This window comes from Biomphalaria glabrata, chromosome 6 (assembly GCF_947242115.1).
Source record: "Biomphalaria glabrata chromosome 6, xgBioGlab47.1, whole genome shotgun sequence".
Classification (NCBI taxonomy): domain Eukaryota; kingdom Metazoa; phylum Mollusca; class Gastropoda; family Planorbidae; genus Biomphalaria; species Biomphalaria glabrata.
Window position 1 is genome coordinate 37,026,127 of NC_074716.1, and position 8,217 is coordinate 37,034,343.

The 8,217-nt window shown below is 30.3% G+C and overlaps 1 protein-coding gene across 4 annotated transcripts in view; it reads right to left on the minus strand.

Moving 5' to 3' along the window:
* Nucleotides 1-7,768, minus strand: part of LOC106059943 (disintegrin and metalloproteinase domain-containing protein 10-like) — a 149,841-nt gene extending 142,073 nt beyond the window's left edge. The window contains exon 1 of one of the 4 annotated variants that reach the window (XM_056033727.1): nucleotides 7,622-7,768. The gene's annotated coding sequence lies outside the window, so the exon portion shown is untranslated. The remainder of the gene's footprint in view (nucleotides 1-7,621) is intronic. The other 3 variants (XM_056033733.1, XM_056033731.1, XM_056033729.1) reach the window with 3 other exon arrangements.
* Between the last annotated feature and the right edge of the window lie 449 nt (nucleotides 7,769-8,217).

An 8,217-nucleotide genomic window follows, 5' to 3' on the forward strand; every position in this document is an offset into this window, starting at 1 on the left:
GTCTATATAATATATAGATCTACATCAAGATCTAGTAATAGATCACAGTAAAACTCAATGTGTACTTCCGACTTTAGCTCAACAAATCAACTCCAAAGTATACTAGTAAAGTCACACAGTGTAAAGGATCATTATATATTCAAATAAAAAATGTATAGGCCTAAATGAATCGAATAATCAGTCACTAATTTGACTAATCTAAATTGTTATTTTTTAAATGGCAAGTGCTATTGATGACTTCTGACTTGTACACGAGTTGCAGAGATTCTAGCTTTTATTTTGATGACATGTTACGATATATCAATGATATTTAGATAAACGCAAGTACCTAGAGGAACAGTAGAGAGAAAGACCATTTAATATAAGGCAAAGGAGTAAGATGTTTATAATCCATCAAACTCACAGAGGACTTGTGTCATTTGTGACGGCATTTCATGCATTTACAGAAGCTACAAACTATGCTACAAAAATGATAGGCTTGTCTTTGATTCCTAAGACTTATGAGGAATGCTATGTTTCCAGAGGCTATTCAGCCCCAGCTGTGACCTACATATTATGCCACACTCAGCACAGGCATAACCATTGTCCACCTGTGGTAGAATCAGTTGTTGTTGTTTTTTTGCCGTCTACCCTCGGCAATTAATTTTCATTGGTGTATACCACACCTTTGTAAGTGACCTCCAGCTGTCTCGTTCTGAAGCTGTATGCAACCAGGTGCTCTCTTATTCTATGTCAGTTAAAGTAAGTTGGCGCGTAAGCTTGTCTTTAAAGCATTTCTGTGGTACCTCTTTACATGCATATGACATGTTAGGCAAATGGTTTAGCCTATCGGAATGCCATTTCGGAAAGTATAGGTGCTTAAAATGAAACTCCAAATATCTGGACTTCCAGTTACCAAGAAAATAAGCTTAGGTTTCAAAGAGGCGACACTGGCATTTCAGCTAAGACGATCAGTAAAATTAATAGCAACTTTAATTGCAGTCCACCAAACAAGATAAAAAAAAAAAAAGTGTGGCTTCAATAGCAGTGATGATATTTAGTTTACTTTTATCTCATTTACTAGTATTACTATTTCATTGACTAAGGTTTTTTATTGTCAAATAGGCATAAGTACATGTACTAGTTCCTGCAATTTGATGAAAAATAATAATTAAATTGTGTATAGTCTATATACAAATGTTTATAAGAGATCACAGCTTAGCTTAATTTACTTAATATTTTAAAACTATGATTTTGTGTTCTGACTCTACTCTAAATAAATTATATTTTATTTTAAAAATGCAAAGTTGGAAATTCTGTTCTGATGAAAAAAAATTTATTAAACTAAAGTAGATGTTTATGGTTCTTTTGTATTTATTTTTAAATTATTTATTCATTAAAAATTAATTGCTCATTAACATTTACTTGAAGTAAAGATCAAAAACACAAATTCAATACATGATCAGCTCTCAATTCATGCAAATCACAGCCCATCACTTAAATGTATTTACTGTCAATTCTACAGACTATTCATTTCAAAATGTTGCTTTAAATTGTTATATGACACAATCAAAGTACTGGTACCTCACATTGATGAAGGCCTAAAGCAGCTGAAATAATGACAAATTTTCATTCACTAACTTGTACTGTCATTTATTATCAGATGTGTTAAAACTAATGACCTGTATATATAATTGATTAAGCAGGAGCATCAACAAATCTTGAACAATAATTGTCTACAGAAAAACTTTATTCTTATCCAAACAATATACATTTACAATGTATTTAAACAAGTTAATTTATACAAATCTGTATGGCCTAAAGATTATAGCGTATTTTGAGCATTGTGTGAATACCAAGTTACATTATTACATGAAAATAGTGTACTCATTTTTTAAATATTTCGGGTAATAAAAATTAAAAACTAATATGATACAATAAAATTGAAGCATTAGTCAAATTAAAAAAAAAATTCACTCAAGATCTATGTGAACTCTATGATTGAAAAAAAATCATTTTGAAATTAATTTAAAAAAAATAATAATTATGGTATGGTTCTTTAGAAAATGGAATGATAGCAACAATTTGAATTATTTAACAATTTCATGATTATCCATTCATCTCAATATACTTATAACTGAAAAATAATTCATAAGGTTTAGATACAACCATTTGAAATAATGATTATAATTTCTTTCTTAATTTGCTTTTTAATTCAAATCTAATATAAACAAGATTTCCTCTGTCAAGAAACTTATAATGGAACAACATGCATGTTCTTCTCAGTAAGTTTTGCAAAGGGAATTAAGAATATATGATGTTGCTTTTTTTTGCCAACATTTTATACCTTCGCACCAGGTTTTAGTTTTAAGGAGAATGCACCATATTTTATATGTTTACTTTTGTTAGATTCTTATTTTAATTTTAAAAGAGTAAAATTTCCCTTACATATCTTGCAATCTATGGGGCAGATGATATAAAGTTTATCAGTTTCTGTGCCCCATGGTTAGCGAGGGTGTCATGTACCCAGCACAACAACCAACCACCTTTTGAAAAAAAAATCCCATTTCAGACCTCACAATCTATAGGGCAGATGATATTAAGGTCATTTGATTCTTTGGCCAGTGCATCATGTGGCCAGCACAACAACCAACCATCTTTACTTTCCAAAACAAAAGTCAGCTACCCATTAGAGTTAGGTGGACTCAGGGGCACCCAAAAATCTAAAAAATTTAAATGTGAGTCTTCACAGAGATTCAAACCCATGACTTATATTCAGCCATGGATCCCCAAACTGCCTTTATTTATTCCTTACTATTGCCATGTATCCTTTTGAATTCTGAAATTGAAAATCCCAGTCTTAATTGAACCCAGGAACCCTCAGTTCAGAAGCCAAGTGCTTTACCACTCATTCACTGCACTCACTATTGTTTTAATGGGGCTCAGATTAATAGTTTTCAAGTACAATATCAAACAGATTTAAAGAAATACTAAATCCAAACCTGTTGGCTGAATGACAGGATATACATAAATATGTATAGAGCTTACAGTATAATATATATATCTTAAATTAAAATTGGTCCAAGACTTTTATTTTGCAACATGATGGGATTTTCCTTTCTGGTGGTGCTATGCAGGAGTCCAAGAATCTCATCTTTTCTCATAACAGAAAGTTATCTAGTTATAAAAATAAATAAAAGGATTTTAAAAAAATAAAAATATGTGTGACACATGTGTTGACCATGCTAAACGTATATATGTTATTAAGTATAATTATATAATTTTGCCATTCTAAAAATAGTCTGTACCTAAAAGGAGCTAATGTGTTAATGTGTAGACATGGCCCTGACCTTAATAGTTATGAATTATTACTAAAGGTGAAGGCAGATATTCAGTTAATTTGATGGACATTGCACTCATCTAAAAGCAACTATAACATATATTATGATTTACATTTTCATGGAAAACTAGTTTTTCAAAAATACAAGTACTTCAGCTTATGAGAAAAGTGCATAGGGAAAAATTGCAGTACCTTACCTTTAAGAGGTGCAACCAATCATTGACTTGTCAGGAATGCATGCCTTTTTCTTGCATTTCCAAACATAACTGTAATTATACAATTAGGCATAATGGCTAATTTCTTTTGAAAACATTAAAATTAAAAAATAATATTATTAAATTGAATACATTGTTGTATCAAACATACAAATTATCAGACATAATTTTGCCTAATTTCATCTAACAGTTTATTGTAAAGGAATGGCCTGCACAACAGGCATTAGGCATTCATGAAAGATGAATTTGCTTAAGAGTGTTATAAAAAAAAAAACTAGAGAAAAATGTTAAATTCCATCCCCGATATTTGGATGTTGCTTGACCATGAAAATCACACTTCATAAAACATCTTTTAGATAACTAAAATAAAAATTGTATAGTAGTACTTACAATAAATATTGAATGGATGCCAATATTATTAATGTCTGCCCAGAGAGTAGAAATAGTATAAGTATGATCCTTGAGCCATTCTGGTACATCATCAGAACTGGTTGGCATGGTTCTACTTGTTAATAACTGAAACATTACAAACATTTTTTTAAATTTATAATTTATCACAGACTAGAATAGAAATGTTGCCAGGAAAAATACCAATGGTTAAAATGCACCTGATGATACTTTTGTAGCCTTAAAATGCACCAAAACTTCATTCATTAAATCTGATAAGAAACATATATGTATTACACAAGTCCAAGTTGATCAGAGTGTCATAGCAAATAATTAACTAGATATGTGAGTTTTATATTAAAGTGCTGAATTTCAGGGGATAGATCCAACTTGACACCACATCATTTATTATTTCATGAACTCATGGGTCTGGGCATGGCATGGAATGGGAACTATTATTTAATGTATGGGGTGTAGGCGAGGCATGGATTATAAATTGTCTTGTATAGATTAGATTGGGTAGAACTTCCCATCGAAGGTAACTTTTACTGATAGATCTGGATCAATTATAAATTTATGGGATCTAGGCCTGCATAAATTTTATCTTTTATTTATATATTTTATGTACATAAATAACTAGTCTAGAATCTATAATTATATCTTAATAATAATTTTTGTAGATGTCATATAATATCTAAAATAATAAGTATAGATCAGTAGATTTAGAATTTTAGCTAGTAAATATTTTTATATTCCAAATCTAAACTGGATCTATATATTGTATATCTATCTAGAATTTAGATCAGTAGATTTAGTATTTTAGCTAGTAAAATACTTTTATATTCTAAATCTAAACTGGATCTAGATCTAATTATTCTAGAAGCTTAGATCTAGAAGACTAGTTGTCAAGATTTGACTACACTAATGCACTAGCTAAGTAGGCCTACTAGATAGATCAAGAGACAGAGTACTAATAGTAATAGACTCTTGCCTCGTTGGGCCTCTCAAATCAGCTACAGACTTTAGAGACGATTTAGGAAGGTGAATTTCGATCCAATTCCAAGATCTACAAACTACAAGTTAGAGTCTAGCTAGAGATGCTAAATCTAGTCTAGAAGGCTGATCAATTAAAAATAAAATCAATCATTTCTAAAGTTTGTAAAATTATATTTTATAGATCTAATCTATCTATTTATAATATATAGAAATCTATGTCTACTATTTTAATATTTAAAATGATATGGCTGATGATATTAATTATTTTAATTGAGACATTGACATACAAAGAAACAAAATAATTAGATCTTATACTAACTCATAGACTCTACTTATACTGTATTGTATTAAACCTTCGAGTTTACGTTCCACTATCTTGACTTGACTACATTGACTAAAAAGGGCACTATCACGGTGACTATGATTATTTATAGATCTAGAATACTAGTCTAGATTATTATCTATGATGATGATGATAATCAACTGGTAGAGCTATAAGTATAATAATAATATAATTTTTTTATAATCACTGCATTCGTTTCATTCACTGTCTGTATCAATAATCGTATGATGTGAAAGTGAAGTCTAGATTTAGATCTAGATTAGATAGAATTGATAGATTATAAATCTACTTTCTACCATTAAAAAGTATTATTATTATAGATCTACATCTACTAATATTAGTACAGGTACTAGATATATAGATCTACAGGCATTATGTGACTAAACACAGTTAATACAGCTATATCATATGCCTACTATAGATGATCGATAGATCTAGAGTTCTAGACGTAGACTAGATCTATAAACATTCATATTGATCTCATGTATGGTCTAGATCTAGAGAAAATAGAGTGGAAATCATGACTTTATTAGATCTATTGAGTTATTTTTTTTTAAATATCTTTAAATAGATATAGAACCATAGTCTAAGTCTGGGTGTTGTAGATCTAGATTATTCTAGATATAAGAGATCTATAGATAAGTTCGGTTTTTAAAAAATGCGCATTCGAAATTTAAAATACCCAGATTTAAGTATTAATATACCCATATTGGTAGGGCCGCGTTAATCATTTATTAGATCTATTAAAGCATGTCTATATAAAAGATATTATTATTTAAAAAATATATTATTATATAAAAGATATAGTTTTGAATATTTACTAAAAAAAAAAAAAATGAATTTTTTACTTTTGCCAATTAACACTCTGGCTGGCAAAAAGGATGACTCATCAATACTGTGAAAAGACGATAACTGCATGAGTTGGTTTGGAATTGTATTTTGGAAGACTAACTTAAACAAAAATATCCTTCAAGAGAATAAACGAAAAAAGGTTTGTCAGAAGAAAAGCTGGCTGGACTACGCAAATAATGGACCAGCCTCTCTCTCTTGATATCTTGTTAATTGGCCATTGGTGACCGGGAAAAGTGGAGGATTTGGTTACGCGGGACAGATGATAATGATTTCATGTACATAAAAAAAATCCAGATTTTGTGTAAAATACCCAAATGTGAAAGTACTGAAAACTGCTATTTTAATGGGGTGGCCTTAAAAAAATAACTTTTGTGACGATCCCTTATTCAGGAAAATTTTATAAATCACAAAACATTGTGAGAAAATGGATGAAATTTTTAGAGATTTAATAAAATAAAGCGTAGGAAAGTTTTACTCTCATTGAAGGTCAGTCCAAGTGACTGGAGGAGTAAATTTCTTCTTTTGCATCCTCCTGAATTTCTCCATATTGCACCATGCGCGAAAAAAAATGCGCGACGGCACTCCCCTAGTAAAAACTAGGAGCTGTTGTTCCATTAGTATAGTTCCATGGTTTGGAGTGAGCTTGGTACATTGAATGAAGTTAAATGCTTAGATCTAGACCTACTATATAAATCTAGATTTATATAGACTTTAATATAGAGCGAATATAGAGGATTCAGTTAGGCAAGAATGGCTATCCTAACATGTACTATACTACAAAAGATCATCTGACATCTGTATAAGAAATTTATTAAATTAATAAACAAAAAATACAAACATTCAACACACATCTAATCATGCAAACAATTCAAACATAAAATAAGTCTAAAAGTCGGTATAGAAGTCACTATCCCAGTGACCTAATTTTGGTAGAATAAGTGTGTTCATATTTTTTCTTTTTGTGTTCGTATTTTTGCATAATTGCAAAACATCTTAATGATTTAATGTGAGGGGTTATGCCTGGGTATCTTAAAATTTAGTTAATGTTAGTAAAGAATTAATATCTGAGTTTATTGAGTCCTAAATATAGAGACTGTCCTAAATAAATAATGGTGTCCGGAATCAAATAATGTGGGTCAAATTTGTCCGAATTAAATGAAACACACGGCCTCTTTGACATTAAATTTAATAACAAATATAGGTTATGGGTACAAATATAAGTAGTCATCCTTATTCTAAAGAAGATTTTGATACTTCATTTTCTTTTCTATGTCGAACCATTGTCAAATAATGCGCTGTCAAACTTTCAAATTTGGGCCTATAGGTGTCCGAATAGCATAAACTACTCTAGATTGACTAGATCAAATATAACTAGAGTTACTAGTCTAGGTCTAGATATAGAATAATAGGCTATAGATTCTAATTCTAATAGATGATAGTAGATCTACTAATCTAGAAAAGATCTAGATTCTAGAGAGATATAAAAATTAAATAGAGTCTATTTCATACATTGATACAATTACATGACAAGATTGTGACATCACATAGCGTTTTTATTCCACACAACAGGACAAATACGGCCCATGGTGTCGTCGTTTACGGAACTTGTCGTAGTCTAGTCTATATATATATATATAGATCTATAGCTCTCGCATTCTCAAGAGAAACACGATTGTAAACAAAATTGATGACGATAGATGATAATAATAATAGATTAGATCTATAACTATATCTATAACTAGAAGATCAGGGGTGGGCAATCCTTTTGAAAATATTCAGTGAAAAGTAGATTAAAACAGTTAGTGTTATAAAAGAGTTTACTAAAATAATTAGACAACAAAAAGATTCTTTTTTTTTTTTTTTGCTACATCTAGATCTATCTATATTATATATAGATAAACTTTTTTTTCAGTTCTTTTTTTAGTGAGTTGTTCAAAGTGTGAGGCCACAGCGTTTCTAAAGCTGTGGGCGCCCACGCCCCCCCCCCCCCACTACCCCATCAAGGTGCTGACAAAGGGGCACGAAGTTGGTTTTATTTTTATTTTTTCAAGAACAAAAACCGCTGTACTTATAATACAGATTTGAGTATTTGTCAAGTGAAAATG